Below are 17,576 nucleotides of genomic sequence, written 5' to 3'. Positions count from 1 at the left end.
GGTAAAAACTTTAGTAACATAAGAGTAGTGGGGGACTTCCTCAATAGCTAATGGTATGCTCACCAGTAAAATACTATACACTTTTGCACTAAGATCAGGAAAAAGATAAGGTTATTCACACTTGTCAGTTTAATTCAACATAATGCTAGATGCTCGAGCCAGTGCAGTAAAGTAGGTACAAGTAAAGACAATCATATAGATCAGAAAAGAAGTAAAACTTCCACTCCTTGTAGATAACATTATTGTCTAATGTAGAAAATTCTGATGTATATACAAAAAATATCCTAAAACTATTCAGTGGGTTCAACAAGGTCATGGGATACAAGATAAACATACAAAGGTTAAATGCATTTCTATATGTTAGCAGTTAACATGTAAACACATAAATTAAAAATATAATGCAATTTACAATGCTTCAAAAGGATCCCAAACTCGTAGGTGTAAATCTAATAAAACATTTATCAAAATTTTGTGCTGTAAACTCCAAAATGTTGATGAAGGAAATCAAAGAAGACAAATGAAGACACCTCCTGTGTTTGTAAATTAAAAGGCTCAAAATGATAGATATGTCAATTCTCCTCAAAATGACAAATACATTTTACATAGTTCCTGTTGAAATTCATACAGGGTTTTTTATACATATATGCAAGATTATTCTAAAATTTATATGAAAAGGCAGAATACTAGAATACCTGGAAGAATCTTGAGAAAAGAAGAATAAAGTGGGAGCAATCAGTCTATGTGGCTTCACACCACAGCTACAGTAATCAAAATGATGTGTTAATGGTGCAGAGATAGAGATATAGATCAATGTAAAAACTAGAGAACCCATAAAAAGATCCACACAAATATACAAGACTGATTTTTTTTTCTTTTACAAAAGTGCCAAAGAAACTAAATGGAGGAAAGATAATCTTTTCCATCTATGGTTTTGGAGCAAGTGGACCTCCATCGGCAAGAAAAATGAAACTTGATTTAAGCTTCACACTTCATAAAAACTAAGTTAATAAAATCAACCTAAAGTGTATCACAGACAAATGTAAAATGTTAAATTGTAAAACTCTTAGAAAAAGCATAAGACAAAAAATTTTTTATTGTGTTATGTTAGGCACTGTAAAATACATCATTAGTTTTTGATGCCGTGTTGCAAGATTCATTGCTTATGTATAATACTCAGTAAAGGTCTGACAAAAGTATGTGTTTTTATCTAGGAATGTTGATAACTAAAAGAACATCCAGGTTTTGTTTAGAAGGATCAAGAAGTAAATTCACTATTTGTAGGGGACAAGCAAAACCATCCATAACCTGAAAAGACTCTCATGGCATCATGGTAAATTATGTGGTCAATGCGATTTGTTAGCCAACACCTTTCCCAAATTAACAGTACCCTAGAATCTAGTGTGTGGTTCCAGTTTGTTATGATGGTGTATGAGGGAGTTCAGCCAGTCTTTGTATTTGGCAGGATGTTGCAATGGAAGAGAGAGGAATGTGTTGCTTGATGGCGTCTATAAAAGAGCTTTGGAATTGTTGCCTTTGGGCTTCATGTTAAATAGGAAGCAAAAGAATATAAGAGAGGAATGATGTTCAGAAACAAAGTAGGAGAGTCAGGTCCTTAACACCAACAGAAATAGATGGGAAAGAAAGAAGATTCACAGTCATCCAGAATAGACATCCCAGACTCTCCTTGCACATTACAGCTTCTGTTGCTGAGATCCAGGCAATTATGTACAAGCAATGAGGGCAGCGATAGTGGAACTTCAGGGACTGTGCTCCAGGTGTGTCCTCTGCCACATGCGTTTTGAATGGGAGGTAGACATGCTTTCCTCTAAGGCTTCTATCTATAATTAGAAGCAGATGCAGATTTTGGAGTGGGATGCAATGCAGTGTATGAGAGCTGATTCAGCTAGATAGCCAAATTTTGCTGATTCTTGACACCTGCTGAGAGACTTGAGCACCAGCTAATCTTACTGTGGCTGTGATTCTCTGTACTAAGACCCCTTGCAAGCACATCCAGTCCTTCCTGTGATCAACTCTTTCCAGAGAGGAATGAGGCCCCAAGGGATCTTATTTTTTTAAGCTGACATAACTGTCTCTTACCCTCCAATGAAAAGTTTCTGCTGTGTCCTCTAAATTCCCAATCTGTTGCAAACAGACATCCAGTAGCCCCTGTGGAACGTGCTTCCACGCCTTAACCAAGCGTGACTCTTTCTCTTGTGGTTGCTCCTTATTCTCCCTCATCTAAAACACCTCAGATTTAGAGAGAACAGCATTCTCTTCACCACCACCCACAAAACCCAGACCATCGTCTCTATACCTCTCACCCCTACTTTCCCCACTTCTTTTTGCATCTTTATAAACACCAGATACTTTTCCTTATATATTGAAGGCTATAACACAGTTAGGAGCCCAGTGTAATCTAAAATACCACATGACTTAAGTGTCCACAAGGGCCATTCAGAGAAAGCCTGAATTAATCAATTTTAAAGACTGTTAATTAGAATCCCCTTTAGCCATTAATTCCTGTACCCACACTCTAGAAATATCCCGTGATAATTCTCTGGTTAGATATTGTTCCACCAATGAAATCTTACATCAGGTCTAAAACCTCACATACTTACTTTCAGCCATATCCACTGGCTTATTCTTTGGCTATATATGACCATTTGGTTCCTGGATCTCTTTAATGTCCTGTTATTTCTCAGAAGCATTTTTTTTTTAATTCAGAGAAAGAGCAAGAGGGGTGAGTGAGGGTGGGAGGGGAAAGGGAGAGACTGAATCCCAAGCAGGCTCCACACACAGAGCAGAGCCCCACAGAGGGCACAATATCATGACCTGAGCAGAAATCAAGCATCAGGCACTTAACTGACTGAGCCACCCAGAAGCCCCCTATTTTTCATTTGCTTATCTACACCATCTGAATTCCATGGCCTTACTTCAATCATATTTTAGTCATTACCCAATTTTTTCTCTCCCCAGTTCTGTGTCCTGTCAGTGGCTTTATTAATTCCTAATTATGGATCAGTATCTGCTTTCTCCTAATGTATGCTTTATCTGATAAGCAGAGTTCAAAATAATCAGTGTGCAGACTGGTGCCATTAAGACATGCTGTCATCTTTGACACTAACCAGGCCCCCAGTGTTGCCTCAGAAGTATTCTCTGTAATCATCTCCCGCTGTCATTTCCTATAACTATTTCAAAAATTCTCACACTCCCCAGACTTTTTAATCCAGAACTTCCTCCATTTGTTTTCTTGGGAGACACTTAATTTCTATTTATAAGAACAAATAAGATTCCATTAGAAATTAATAAACATTTCAACTTTCTGCTGTCACACTTTAAAAACTTGTTACAATCTAAACAGATCCTGTCCTCCTCCTTTTCAATAAAACTGGAAATAACTATTTCCCCTCTTATCAAAACTTGATCCTTCTACCTTTGGTACATATTCCAATGTTTTCTGTCTCATCAGAAGTTTGATCCATTGCCTTGAGGACATGTAAATAGATCCTAATCTTTAAAATCTTTAAAGACCCAGCCTTGCAAGAGATTCTTGGGTCTCCATAAGCCTGAAGGCAGAAGTCTTCTACTTGGAATACCCCACTTAAAAGAAACAATTTACTGCATATTGGATAATATTTTTAATATTTATGAATCCTCTCCAAGAGGGTCATGTTTGTGCTTCCACTCATAGATCCAAGTGACACCATTTACAGTTTGTGTGAATGATGATTGGCAAAGAGTGGAGCTTATCTCTGATTATGTTCATAACAACACACATCATTCTATTTCTTGAAGTTTAAGATCTTGAACTTAAAGCATCTTAGGTTTGGTTACTCAGCCAGAACCAATGGAAAAGACCCTGGCGTCTGCAGCTTGATCTTGAGGCTTCGCCTTGGATGTGGGCACCGAAGCTGTCAAAGACTTTCCCAACAGGCTAAGGGAAGTAACATAGTCATGCTCATTTGGGATCATTCAGGGTTTCCTGCAAGAAGGGTACAAAAACGGTCTAAATTCTCTAGTAAGATTAAACTTAGATGTCTTATGCTGCCTTGCCAATCAACAGGGAACTGGGTTCTTGAACTCCGCATGTCAAAGCAGGAGAGAGGTTGAAGGTGCTATTCCTGTTTCTTTGTATATTTCCCAGGTATAAGCAGAATCCCAGGAAGGATGGCCAATATCCTATTTGTAATAAATTTAATTTGGGTTGGAAAAGAAGGGAGAAACTAAGAGCTACCCTTGCTAAGAAGGAGACTCAAAAGCTCCCCGCACACTTCTGCCTCCCAGACTCTGTGTTCTGTGTCCTTTAGAAACCTGCAGCCTGTTTCCCATCCTGCTGCTGGGGTTGTGATCCGATGTTGAGGCAGCAAACTTGTCTTCAACAGGTGTTTTGAAAAATCTCACAAAACAAACTGAGGGTTGCTGGGGGGAGGGGGTTAGGGAGAAGGGGGTGGGATTATGGACATTGGGGAGGGTATGTCCTTTGGTGAGTGCTGTGAAGTGTGTACACCTGGTGATTCAGACCTGTACCCCTGGGGATAAAAATATATGTTTATAAAAAATAAAAAATTAAAAAAAAAGCAACCCCAGTGAGTCAAATATTTTTGAGTCTGAAAAAATTATCTCAGAATGTAAATATATATATTTGATAATGTAGCTACCTCTGCCTTAATTTGTCAACTTCTCTTCCTCTGCATCAGCCATGTCAGTAACTCAGTTTATCCTCTCATTTTTTGACATTACATAATGTGATGCTTTAGATTAATCAGACCTACACACTGAGTTATAGTAATGGTTTTTCATAATTTCCCATCTCCTAAATGTTGGTTATATCAACTTATTTCCCACCCTTGCATGAATGGGACTTGCAATGTGAATATTTTACTTTTTTTTAAAGATGTATTTATTTATCTGAGAGAGAGAGAGAACATGAGCAGGAGGGGCTGAGGGAGGGAGCATCTGAAGGAGACTCTGCTGAGCCCAACACAGGGCTATATCTCACATCCTTGAGATCATGACCTGAGCAGAAACAAGAGTCAGCCACTTAACTGTGTGTACCACCCGAGGTGCCACGTGAGCATTTTACTTTTGCTCTGGTTTCTTCCATACCTACATGGACATTTCTTTCTCTGTCCCATCTCACCATTCCCTTTTTCTGCTTTTCTGTGGTACCTAAAACGAAGATGCAAGAGGAAACTGACTTTTGACTCTTGTCTATTCATCCCTAATCTGCAATCATAGACAGATTTCCTCCTCTACTCTGAAAAATCTAAAATGTATTCTAAAATTAAGATGTCTTTGGGGAGGGTATGTGCTATGGTGAGTGCTGTGAAATGTGTAAACCTGGCGATTCACAGATCTGTACCCCTGGGGATAAAAATACATTATATGTTTATAAAAAATAAAAAATTAATAAAATTAAGATGTCCATTGATCAACTAATAAGAAACTCATAAAGAATTATAAAAATGATGGGATGAGTCTCATTGTGTGGGTAGTGTAAAATGTACACTATTTCTGAAATGGATTGGATAAAAAATTGCAATCTGGTCAATGTACAGTTATTCATATAAAACAGAGTTAGAGACAGTGGTGTTGATGAGTCAGCTAGAAACAGAGGCCAGTTAATTAATTAATAGCACCTGTGAACACACAAAGGCACTAAATCCTAGACCCCAAAATGAAGCTCTAGCTCTGCACAGAAAGCACCTTCAGAACTGTGTAAAGTTACAAGTTGACGTGAATAAATTGAGCAAGATATGAGATGTTTTTCTTGGAAAGAAAAGATGTAATCTCAGCCTTGGATAGAAAAGATTTCCCTAGGCCGAGATTTCGGAGATAAAAACACAAGATATCTCCAGCATCCACATTACAGACTTAAGTTAAGGGAATAAAAATATCTCAGTGGTTGAGTTGTGAAAGCAAGTCAAGGAGATGAATATCTACAGCTGCTTTAAGAGGAAATATATATTAGAATATTCATAAATTCAAGGTAGTTTTATAGCTAAGTGTATATTATTTTTCTTGAATACACCATGATCCTTGGATGCATATTTATTTTCTACAAAGAACACAATGATCTGGAGTGGTCACTCTACCACTTCCTTATCAGAGGTCTTCAAACTTTGATCATGTGGGGATCTTATTAAACTACAGACTATGATTCAGTAGGGCCTGTAGATCTGCATTTCTAACAAGTTCCCAGGTGATGCTCTTGGTCTGCTGACCCCCTCGTGGCCAAGTTCACACAACCTGAGAGACAGTAATCTAAGATGGTCAAGTTTATGCAATTTTTAGCATAGATTCAAATCTGCCTAGATTTGAAGCCTGACTGCTTTATGATCTTGGGGAGCTTCTTATCCTCTCTCTACCTTAATTTGCTCCTCAGTAAAAATGAGATTAATATTAGCTACCTCCTAGTGTTGTCAGTGGGATTAAATGAGTTGATTTATATAAAGTTTTTAGAGGGGTTGATAGCACTGCTAGTTGTATGCATAGTTTATTAAGTTTACCAAATCAAAAATACGCCTTTTGATCTACCTGGATATTTTGTATACCAACTGATTAAAAAGGGAAAGGTGACTAATTGGATCTTGTGTGCTTATCCTACCTCTTCACATGACCCTTGTCAGAGGGCAGGATGTTCACACATTCTGGGTGTTTTCAGTTAGGATGATTGTGACATGCTCTTGGATTTTTCTGAATAAGGACCCAGCTGGACCTTTTGCTAAGACCTATTGCAGAGGAATATGAGGAGTAGAGATGTGCTATAGGGAATCCTCTAAATAGGTTGATTGAAACACAGTCTGATTTATGTACATAATCCCAGTGTATCCTCAAGACATACACATGGAATAAGTAATGTAAGCCCCATTCTACTGCATAGGAAGCTATTAGATGAGTGGGTGAAGTAAACCGATGTCACCTTACTGGCAAATGGCAGTGGTGCAGTATCAATCTAAATATGTCTGATTCTGACATCAAACATTTAGTCAGAATGTATTCCTCTATCACCAAAAGATTTTGTATAATTTGTTTTTAATATTCAACATGCTATCTGTTTTAATGAGTTCTAAGCTCCCTTGAGAAACTTTGTGGCACCGAAAAGAATACAGAACTGGCACCATGAACTCTGTTTCATTCTACCACACTTCTTCTGCAGGGCGGACCCAGGAGAGAACCATCCATATGGGCCAAAAGGCTGTCATGGCTGCATGCCTTTGAGGGACTCAGTGGTTCTTTTTAAGTTCTGAGAAAAGGGGGGAACACCCTGGGGTCAACAGTTGACCTCAGCCCTTTCCTCTCTAGCTTCAGAGCACTATTCTAGTTCTCATGCTTCTCACTTAACTCTTTGTGTGTAAAAGCAAGTGGGCAAGCTCCCCCCAAACAAATCTTTGTTGGGCTACCTCTTTAGACCTTTAATAAAATCTCTTGGACAAAAGTCTGCCTTCTCCCAGGTGGCTAGCCTCCTGAATAAAGTTCATATTCCTTTTCAGTCAAAACTCATCTCTTGAGTACTGGACTTTTGTGAAATGGGCAGCTGAACTTGAAGATCAGTAACAATTATACGTGAGACAGATCATCGTGTTGTTTGAGCATGACTAGTTTTTATTTTCATTTTAATGTATGATTACAAACAGATCCATTTATAATGGGCATCAAAAGAAACATTTCTTCGACGACTAACTGAGGTTGATAGTAATTCCATTTTACTTCAGAATATGAGTAGTTATGCAAGCTGATTCCCTCTCCAGGGGGCCTGCTCGTGTCCCTCTTCAGGAAAGTTACAACCTGGAAGAAAATCTGGCATGCTTGTGGTTGCTGGTGGAGAGAGCATTTCTGTTTCCCTTGTCTTCCTTTGGCTGTGTACACTCACTCCAGTCCCTTCCAGCTCGATTGCGTCCCCTCCTCAAGCTCATGCTGATGTGTCCTCTCTCCTGACGTGGACCAGAGGCATTGATGTGCAGCAGATTTCTTTAGTCATCAACTATGACCTTCCCACCAACAGGGAAAACTATAACCACAGAATAGGTCCTGGTGGATGATTTGGCCCTAAGGATGTGGCTATTAATATGGTGACAGAAGACAAGAGGACTCTTCAAGACATCGAGACCTTCTACAACACCTGCATTGAGGAGATGCTCCTCAGTGTTACTGACCTCATCGGAGGGGCTGTCCTGCTACTTAGCCCCACCCAGGGTACAGTCTGGGGGGCTGAAGAGGAGCAGCAGAGGGGAGGGAAGGGATCCAAGGGATGGGCATCTTGACATTTTTTCCTTTTTTTTTTCTTTGAATAAATGTCATTTTTTGAGGCAAAAAAAAAAAAAGAATATGAGTAGTTAAATAGTGTGGCTTAGTTCTATCAAATTATGACTAATATAACTCATGACAAAAGGATGATGTAGTACTTAAAACTCAGTAGTACTAGATGGAGCATACGATGGCAGAGAAGGAGGAAAAGCATTCACCTGGACACCCTTCATACCAAATAAAATCTCATTATACTTGGATACAACTAGTCACATGGCCAACACCAGTGATCTTTACCAATGGGTGTGAGCAGTAGCTAAAACAACCATGATGCTATTTACCCAAGATTTTATGAGATCTGAATACATACTACATTCACATCACAATATATACATACTTGAATCACTAGATTAATGTATACACACTCTCTCATGCATTCATTCAATAGTTTGTTAACTATGTATCAACATTTTTCTGCCTAGCAATTGCTAAGGCACAAAAGTGAAAATGGTACGATCTTTTTGTCGAGGAACTTGTAGGGGAATCCAACAAATGCAATCACAATACTATGTGTTGAAGACTTTGCTGATCATAAGTCAGGGACCTAATGGAAGAGTAATGAAATAGGATATCAGAAAAGTATTCTTAATTAAGTAATATACAACAAGGTTGGGGCACCTGGGTGGCTCAGTCAGTTAAGCGTCTGCCTTCGGCTCAGGTTGTGATCTCGGGGTCCTGGGATCAAGTTCCCCAACAGGCTCCTTGCTCAGTAGGGAGTCTCCTTCTTCCTCTCCTCCCTGTTACTGACCTCCCTCTCTCTCTATCTCTGTCTTTTTCTCTCTAGTAAATAAGTAAAGTCTTAAAACAAAAAGTAATATATAACAGGGTTATTCATCTTTAATTTGGCGAAAATGGGTTTATGACCGGGTGCTTACCTATGCCATATTGACCTAAAAAATATACTGTAGTTTAAGGAAGTGGTGATGCAACATGGGGGCTTAAGTGGGTAGGAGAAGAATAAGTGAAATAAGATGGGATTGGGAGGGAGACAAACCATAAGTGACTCTTAATCTCACAAAACAAACTGAGGGTTGCTGGGGGGAGGGGGTTTGGGAGAAGAGGGTGGGATTATGGACATTGGGGAGGGTATGTGCTTTGGTGAGTGCTGTGAAGTGTGTAAACCTGGTGATTCACAGACCTGTACCCCTGGGGATAAAAATATATGTTTATAAAAAATTTAAAAAATTTTAAAAAAAACTTAAAAAATATATACTGTAGTTTCAAGCACAATACAACACAGACACACACACGCACACACACACATCTAGAAATACAGTTTGTGGACACAGTACTGCTCACATGCTTGTTAAGGATACCAGAAATGGTAAGATGATATTTCCTTTATCGCTGTTATTCTGTCTGAAAATGATTTTTTGAAGAATGTGTTTTCCGTTTCTGAAAAAGGTCATTAGACTCTACTTAAATCTTGATTTTTGTGCATACCCAATGAAATTGAGAGAAAGAGAAACATTATTGAAAGTAAATCACTTTCCCATCTCTCCACAGGAGGGTACTATTTCAAAAGGCAAAATCCTTCCCAGAGTCAAAGCAGAGTGTGAAGGTGGAGGAAGGGGAGGCTGGGGGGGGAGTGATTCGATTGGCTGCCACACAGAGACCTCTGCCTTTTTATCCAAAGCAACGTGGGTGGCAAGAGTTAACCCAGCTCAAAAAAGCCTCCTTCAGGAGGGGATCTAAAGTCCGTGACCAAGGCCATCCTGTGACAGGAAGAAGAGATGCTCCTGAAATGCTCAGTGTTGGTCCTTTGGATTCAATTGGCATGTGAGTTTGACAAGTTCCCGGTTATATTAACTGAAAATCCAAGGGAAAATTAAAGGAAGAAAGGGAGAGAGTGAGGGAAGGAGAAGGGGGATAGGAGCAAGGAAAAATCTTATCAGGCTGGGAAAGAGGCCCCAGGGCCCTTCCCCAGCGCCCACTGCTTTGGTTTTAAACAGGGGAGAGCACCCAGCAACTGGAACAGAGTCCTCGCTTTCTAAGCATCCAGGAGGGAGAAAATTTCACTGCCTACTGCAACTCCACGAGCACTTTCACCAGCTTTCAGTGGTACAGACAGAGGCTTGGGGAAGGTCCAGTCCACTTGATGACATTATCTAAGGGAGGAGAAATGAAGAAGCACAAGAGACTAACAGCTCGGTTTGGTGAGATGAGAAAAGACAGCTCCCTGCTCATCACTGCAGCCCAGCCTGTGGATGCCGCCATCTACATCTGTGCAGGCGCACAGTGCTCTCAGGGCACCTGCCACCTGCTCCTGAACCCTGCTGCAGGCTCTGTCACACTGTGTTCCCTGGTTCCTCCTCCCACATCTCTTGACATGAACAGTGGTAACAATCTCAGCCCCTTGTGGAATCATCTCCGCTTTCTTTCCAGGTATTTCCCACATACACTGGAGAAGACGATTCCTCTGTTATAAGATGAACTTCTAGAAATGCAGCTCACTAATTGCACCAGTAAAAATATGGGTCTACAGCTCCCTGGGAGGGCAGTGAAGGAGGAAGGAAAGGAGTTGGTACAGAGGGACAAATGGGAGATCTCAGCCACAGCGCATCCTAATTCCAAGGAGTCGTTCCATCTTCCTAAAGACCAAGGCAGGGATGGTTTGTAACAAGGAGACAGAAGTGAATGATTCTGCAGCTTTATTCTAGTAGAGCTGATAAAATTGCTACCTCCCAGTCTATTAAACTAAAATAAAAGGATAGTAAAAAGTAAGTAGAAGAAAGTTGGTACTATTTTGGGCAGGAAAAATGTCTAACATATACTCCAGTAACATCCAACTGTGATTTCAAAGTAATATCCCCATTTGGTGGCTCTGAACTGTTTCAACATTAACTACAATTGCCTGTATTTACACAGGATTTGCTTGGCGATTATTACACTTTGAAAGGCAGATATCAATAACTTCCACTTCTCTAGGCTGAAGAAGATAGGATATTTTTGGTTTTTAAAAAAATCCTCTATTTGAGTGTAGCTGACACACAACGTCACATTACTTTCAGGTGTAGAACATGGTGGTTCTACAAGTTTATACATCTTGCTATGATCACCATAAAGATAACTACCATCTGTCACCATACAATGCTATTAAAATATCATTGGCCACATTCTCTGTTATGTCTTTTATTCTGGTGCCGTGCCTGTGCCTCTCACTCCCCTTCCCCCTTGTTGTTTACCCCTTATCCCCAGTTTGTTCTTAAGAAGTTGGAAGCTGATGGTTCCCTCCACCTGGCAAGCCTCCCACTGGCCCAGAACTCCTATTTGTCTCTAAAGCAAGATGATATAATGCAAAACACATGGGTTTTAGAGTTATCAAAGCCAGGTTCAATTCCCACGTGCAATTTTCTAGCTCTGTCTCCTTAGGCAAGTATTCGTCTTCATCCAAGCTTCCTATTAATACATGAACTACCCATCTTGTTGAACTTCTGTGACTTAAATGAGATAAAATGTGTAAAATTATATGAAGACCCAGGTGCAACTTATATACTCAACAAATGACCTATAAATACAATGATCACTGCCTCTAAGGAAATGTGATCACTACTCTGAAATTTTTACTGACTTCTCAAGGAGGAAACACTTCATCTCTGCCCAATATTCTGAACCCCCACCTTAGTGGTCAAGAAGGCAGACACTGCAAGTTGCCAACCTAATCACCATTGTCTTCTGCCTCCTTATTAACAAACCATCAGTGTCGATTTGGACTATCTCCCAACTATCTCCTCACCTCAAGAAAAAAATGGGGAGTGGCACCTGGGTTTCCCAGTCTGTTAAGCATGGGACACTTGGTTTTAGCTCAGGTCATGATCTCAGGTTCATGGGCTCGCTCCACATCAGGCCCCACACTTAGCAAGGGTATGCTTCTCTCCCTTCTCCCTCTGCTCCTCCCCACACTTTTGTGCTTTCTGTCTCTGTCTCTTTTGTCTCTGTCTCTATCTCAAATAAACATATAAATCTTTAAAAACAAATAAACAAACCTGCACTATGTCTCACATCCTTTCTTACAACTAAGGGTTGCACATAACACAGTTCTGACCTATGAGATATAATCAGAAACCTGCTAGGAGTTTCCTGTAATGGTTTTGCTGACCTGGTACAGAACTACATTTTCCTGACCCCTTCCCAACTATTTTCTTCCTGCAACACAGAAGTGATAACTTTATCAAAAAAGCATCTGTCTCCTCCCCAATCCCACATGTGTCCTTTACATGTCAAGTCAAATACCTCCCCCATATTTATTTGTGTATGAAAATTGAAAATGTTTAATAAACCATTATTTGGTTGAATTTTCTGTTACTCACAGCTAAACTGTAGCAGGATTGACAAAAAAATGAGTTTGTGATTTTCGGGGTTCATGTGTAAATGCAGAAAAAAGATGTGAACAAAGTACTGTGTTTACACAAAGAAGGAACCTGCATTTATATTGATTATATGTACTTCTTGAAGTATTAATGTTCTTATAATTTTTTTATTAGGAAAAAAACCTTCATCTTCCACAGTAAGTGGCCTCATTTAAAAATTTCCATCAATTTCCTACACTCATGGGAGACTATGAAATTCAGTTACTCATCTGGTCTTTTAACCATAGATGATATCAGCTTCCATGTAAATAATTAATAACTGTAGTCTTATATTTTTGCCCCTTTTAGATTCCAAAGGTTCTTTTTTGTTGTTGTTTTAAATTCTGTATTACTCCAGGAACCTATTCTAAAGAACTCCCTGAAAGTTTTATCATATGGAACTCCTTCATCTTGAAGATTGTAAGGGCAATTATAAATTAAAGCTACAAATATGTTCTAATTCTCCCAGTATAAAAAGGGAAAGCACTCTCCCTCTCCTTTTTCTTAAAGTATTTACTTTAGAAAACTTGTAGTTATAAATTTCTCTGTCCCTTTGAGATGTATAAATCTTTTAAAAAGCTGAATAGATCTCTTGCCAGTTTTATAATCCAAGAATATTTTTCTCAAGCACCTGGAAGCCATCTCTTTGAAATGGAATCATCAAGAATGACGGCACTCCTCTCTCTCTCAGTTTCTGTGGGAGGATAGGAGACGGAGCTCCACAGACACCTAGCTCTAAGTTGCAAACTTGCCTTCTGTCATAAGGATATGAGAAATTCTTCTTTCAGATAAAGGCAATTAGCCAACACAGGTGCTATCCCAATTACCAGGTAAATTAAGGAGGAACTGTGACAAATGGCCCTGTCAAGTCCTTTTACCTGAGGACCAGTTATTGTTTATTTTGAGAAAATGCTTATAATGGGTTGTTTCTGTGGGGCGATATAAAGGGGTAAAATTTCTTGCTGTTTGTTCGCAATCTCTTTAATGGATTGCTCATGGTGCCTGTCACCTCTGGCTTAATGATTCTTCAATAATAAATCTGTTTTCTTCTCTCTCTTCCTTTGGGGAGAGGTGTTTTGGACTAGCAGGAGATTTTGTTTTTATTGTCCCAGAAGATGGCTCCCGTGCCTTTCCATAATCACTGTTCTTCACTGGCTGTCTCCCTGAAAGGTGACCAAACACTGGGAAAAGTACAAAGCTTCTCATGGCTCTTCCGCTTAGTGGCTGTGTAACTTTGGGCATTTTAGAGAGGAATGATTTTCTCCCAAGTACCTTGGAAGTAAGCACAGTACCTACAGTGTCATCATGAGGATTAACAGTGTTTTGTGACTTGCCTAGCACAATGGATTAAAAATGAAAAAACTGGGGTGTAGGAACCACAGCTTGGAACTTCACTGTGTCCTGGGATATGTTCTGTGTATATCAGGGAATAAAGAAAGGGCTGTTCCTGTCTTGGGACAGAGGAACCCCCTGTCTTGGGGACAGAGGGGCGTTGGCCACAGCCATCATGCTTGCGAGACCTAGAAGCTGAAGAATCCTCTGCCCTACCACCGCCATTCAGAGCAATTATTTCGAAGAGCACTTGGGCCACTCATCATGCTCCGGGAGCATTCTAAAACATGCTGTTTTGTTTTGCTTTTTAGAATTGAAAAGGACTTTGTTCACTTTTTTAAACTACATAAATTTTTTTTATTTTTTATTTTTTATTAACATATAATGTATTATGTGCCTCAGGGGTACAGGTATGTGAATCATTAGTCTTACACAGATCACAGCACTCACCATAGTACATATCCTCCTCAGTGTCCCTCACCCAGCTGCCCCATCCCTCCAACCTCCTCCCCCTCCAACAAACCTCAGTTTGTTTCCTGAGATTAAGAGTCTCTTAGGGTTTGTCTCCCTCCCGATCCCATCTTGTTTCATTTTTCCCTCCCATCCCCCCACAGACCCCAGCCCTGACTCTCAAATTCCTTATATCAGAGAGATCATAACAAAATTGTCTTTCTCTGATTGACTTATGAAACAAGCTGTTGATGCCAAAGGCCACACTCAGAAATCCTGGGTCAGGACTGCATTGCTCCTGATACATGGTGTCAGCACGAGGTTAGTCCACAAGGGAACACTTGACCCTGAGAAAAGTACATTTCAGCTTCCAGGATCCATTGCTGAATGAAGAATGCAAATCCCTCAAACAGAAAGACAGCTACTAATTTAAGCCAGGGCAGCGGAGGAGGAGAAAGAAATAGGTGGGCCAGAGAACTGTTAAAAACATACATGATCCTGCTTTCTCATCACCCCTTTTCTTTTTACCTCCAAAAGTCAGAATGAAGCTGGAGATTAAAACAAGACAATTTGTTTCGTTCTTCTGTAACTTCTGGGATTCATGAATCCATATTTTTTAACATCAGGGACCACTATGAGCTTTCATTTATTCGTGTAGAAATTGTTGTTCTTCTCTAAGCCTTGCCTATACCTCATGTAAGATCAGAAATGGAAGGATCAGAAAAATAAAAACAAAGAAAGAGGCCAAGAAAGAAGAGGTAAGGTACCTAAGGGCAGAAGCAGATGGAAAAACAAAAGGTAAAAGAAAATGGCTGAGGGTTGTTTGAACTGAAGACCATTGTCTACATAAATCTCTCAGCAGAGCATCAGAAACACTTAGGGCCAAGGGATTTAGGGCAAGTGGCTGTCCTATGCATCTTAAATATTTAATAGCATCCTTGGCTTCTACTTAGTAGATGCCCGTGGCAACTGTGGAGGCCGAGAAAAATTAAGGCCATCCCACCTTAGGTTTAGCCTTAGCGTAAGTACTGCCATCTTAGTTTCAGCAGCCATCTCAGGCCCAAGGGCTGAACTTTCTTTTAGTTCCAGGGACCCCCACCCTGCTTTAGTTCTAAGAAAGTACCCCACCCTGCAACACCCCGGCAACAACTAATCCGCTTACTGCAGAAAAGTCTGAAACTTCTCCTCCTCCCCCTGCAAACCTCTTGTAATGACCCATAAAAAACCCTGCCTTAACCAGCCTCAGAGTCCAAGTCCCTACTCCGCCGCTGCATCGGGCATACTTGGGCCCAAGCTTAAGCACGTCATCTCGGGGTCCAAGTCCCTACTCCGCTGTGTTGGGTATACTTGGGCCCAAGATTAAGCTTGTCAATAAACCCTCATGTGATTATATCGGTGTTGGCTCCTTGGTGGTCTCTCAGACACGAAAACTTGGATGTAACAGCAACCCCCTCCCCTCCCCAGTTGTGACAATCAGAAATGTCTCCAGGCATTGCCAGATATCCCCTGGAGAGCAATAGTCCTGATTAAAAACTAATTCTCTATATGTTAAATTGATAAAGTGGAAATTTTCAGGAAATAGATAAATGATAGAGATGATAGATATTTCAGGTATTGTGTACACACACACACACACACACATATATATATATCTCCTAAAAGTATTTGCTCTATCAGTTAACTTATAGACTATTTAACATTTACTTCCTCGATCCTTTTCACATATATGTAAAATATATATGAAGTGTGTGTGTGTGTATACATACATATATATGAAAAGGACTGAGGAAGTAAGTATTTTTCTTTCTACTATTTTGATAAATTTCTTATTTCTATAGTGTTCAAATGTCCTGACCTCTTATTCTATCATTTGACTTTCATAAATTCAACAAATAAGATACATGGAATGTAAAAAAGGTCAATTGGTTATATATATTTGTAATATTTATGCGTATCTATATATCATGTATATATATAATTCATATGTATATATGTATATGTGCATGCATATATACATGTATATAAAATAAGTCATTCACAACTGAGAAAATTTTCTCAGTCTGATCATGTCTCAGGTTTCTGTTCTGTCAGTATCTCTTCCTCATAATATATAAACTGTTTGTCTATTCTCCCACTGAGCTAACATTTTTCCCATTTTTTAACACAAATTATGCTACATAAACTCAGAGTTTAAAGAAAAAAATATTCTTAAATGCTGGAAAGACAAATCCTCCATTATCCTCAACACACACACACACACACCCTTACAGTGTGGGAAGGTGCCCTAAGCCACAAGTAGGTGGAGCTTCCCTTTACAAAGCTGAGTGACAGTGCTTTGGAGTGGCTGCTGCCAAATCTATGAAATGAGAGTGACAGGTTCCAGAACCAAGTTAGCTTCAAATTCCAGGTATGATGTATACCATTATTTAAAGGGACTTGATGAAAGGAATATCCATACAACAGAAGAGTCAAGAACCATGCAGACACAAATGGGAGTCCTGCTGGGCCTCCTGTGGATACAAACTTGCTGTGAGTTAAGAAACATCCCAGAGGGAACTTGAAGAAATTTCACAACTGACCTTGGAAAGAAGCAAAAGAGGGAAAGAGAAGTGGAGGAAAAGAGGGAACACCAGTCTCTTGGGCTGTGTCCTCTACCATGAGGATGGAGGCTAGGGGAAAATATCCTACATTTGGGAACAGTAAGTCATTTTGCAGTTACCCTCACCCATGCTTATTTTTCTCTTTCTCAACAGGGGTAAGAGTACAGATGAAGGTGGAACAGAGTCCTAGGGTCCTGATCCTCCAAGAGGGCAGAAATGCCTCTATGATGTGCAATTATTCTATCTCCATGACCAGTATGCAGTGGTTCCAACAAAGCCCTGAAGGACACCTCACGTTCTCGTCGTACATTGCTTCTGGAACGCAGCAAAAAGGAAGACTAAAATTCACAGTCAATATCAAGGAACGTAACAGCCACCTATATATCACAGACTCCCAGCCTGGGGACTCAGTCACTTATTTCTGTGCTGTGGGGGCACAGTGTTCTCCAGACACCTGCAGCCTGTACATGAAGCCAGAGCTGAAGACCTACCCAACCCATGGAGTGGGAGTAAGTGCTCAGTATGATTTGAATTGCAT

General features: G+C 40.0%; 1 long non-coding RNA gene and 1 gene segment (V, D, J or C); one reads left to right on the top strand and one right to left on the bottom strand.

The window, feature by feature from the left end:
- The window catches only part of LOC309866788, a 489,301-nt gene that overhangs the window by 174,398 nt on the left and 297,327 nt on the right, over window positions 1-17,576 (bottom strand). The window lies entirely within an intron of this gene.
- The window catches only part of LOC309866777 (M1-specific T cell receptor alpha chain-like), a 341,597-nt gene continuing 333,984 nt past the window's right edge, over window positions 9,964-17,576 (top strand). Inside the window, exons 1-2 of the C gene segment in view lie at window positions 9,964-10,086; window positions 10,260-10,545.

This window comes from Mustela nivalis (genome assembly GCF_964662115.1).
Source record: "Mustela nivalis genome assembly, chromosome: 6".
Classification (NCBI taxonomy): domain Eukaryota; kingdom Metazoa; phylum Chordata; class Mammalia; order Carnivora; family Mustelidae; genus Mustela; species Mustela nivalis.
Note: the sequence above shows the minus strand (reverse complement) of the source record. Positions and strands in the feature narration are given on the sequence as shown.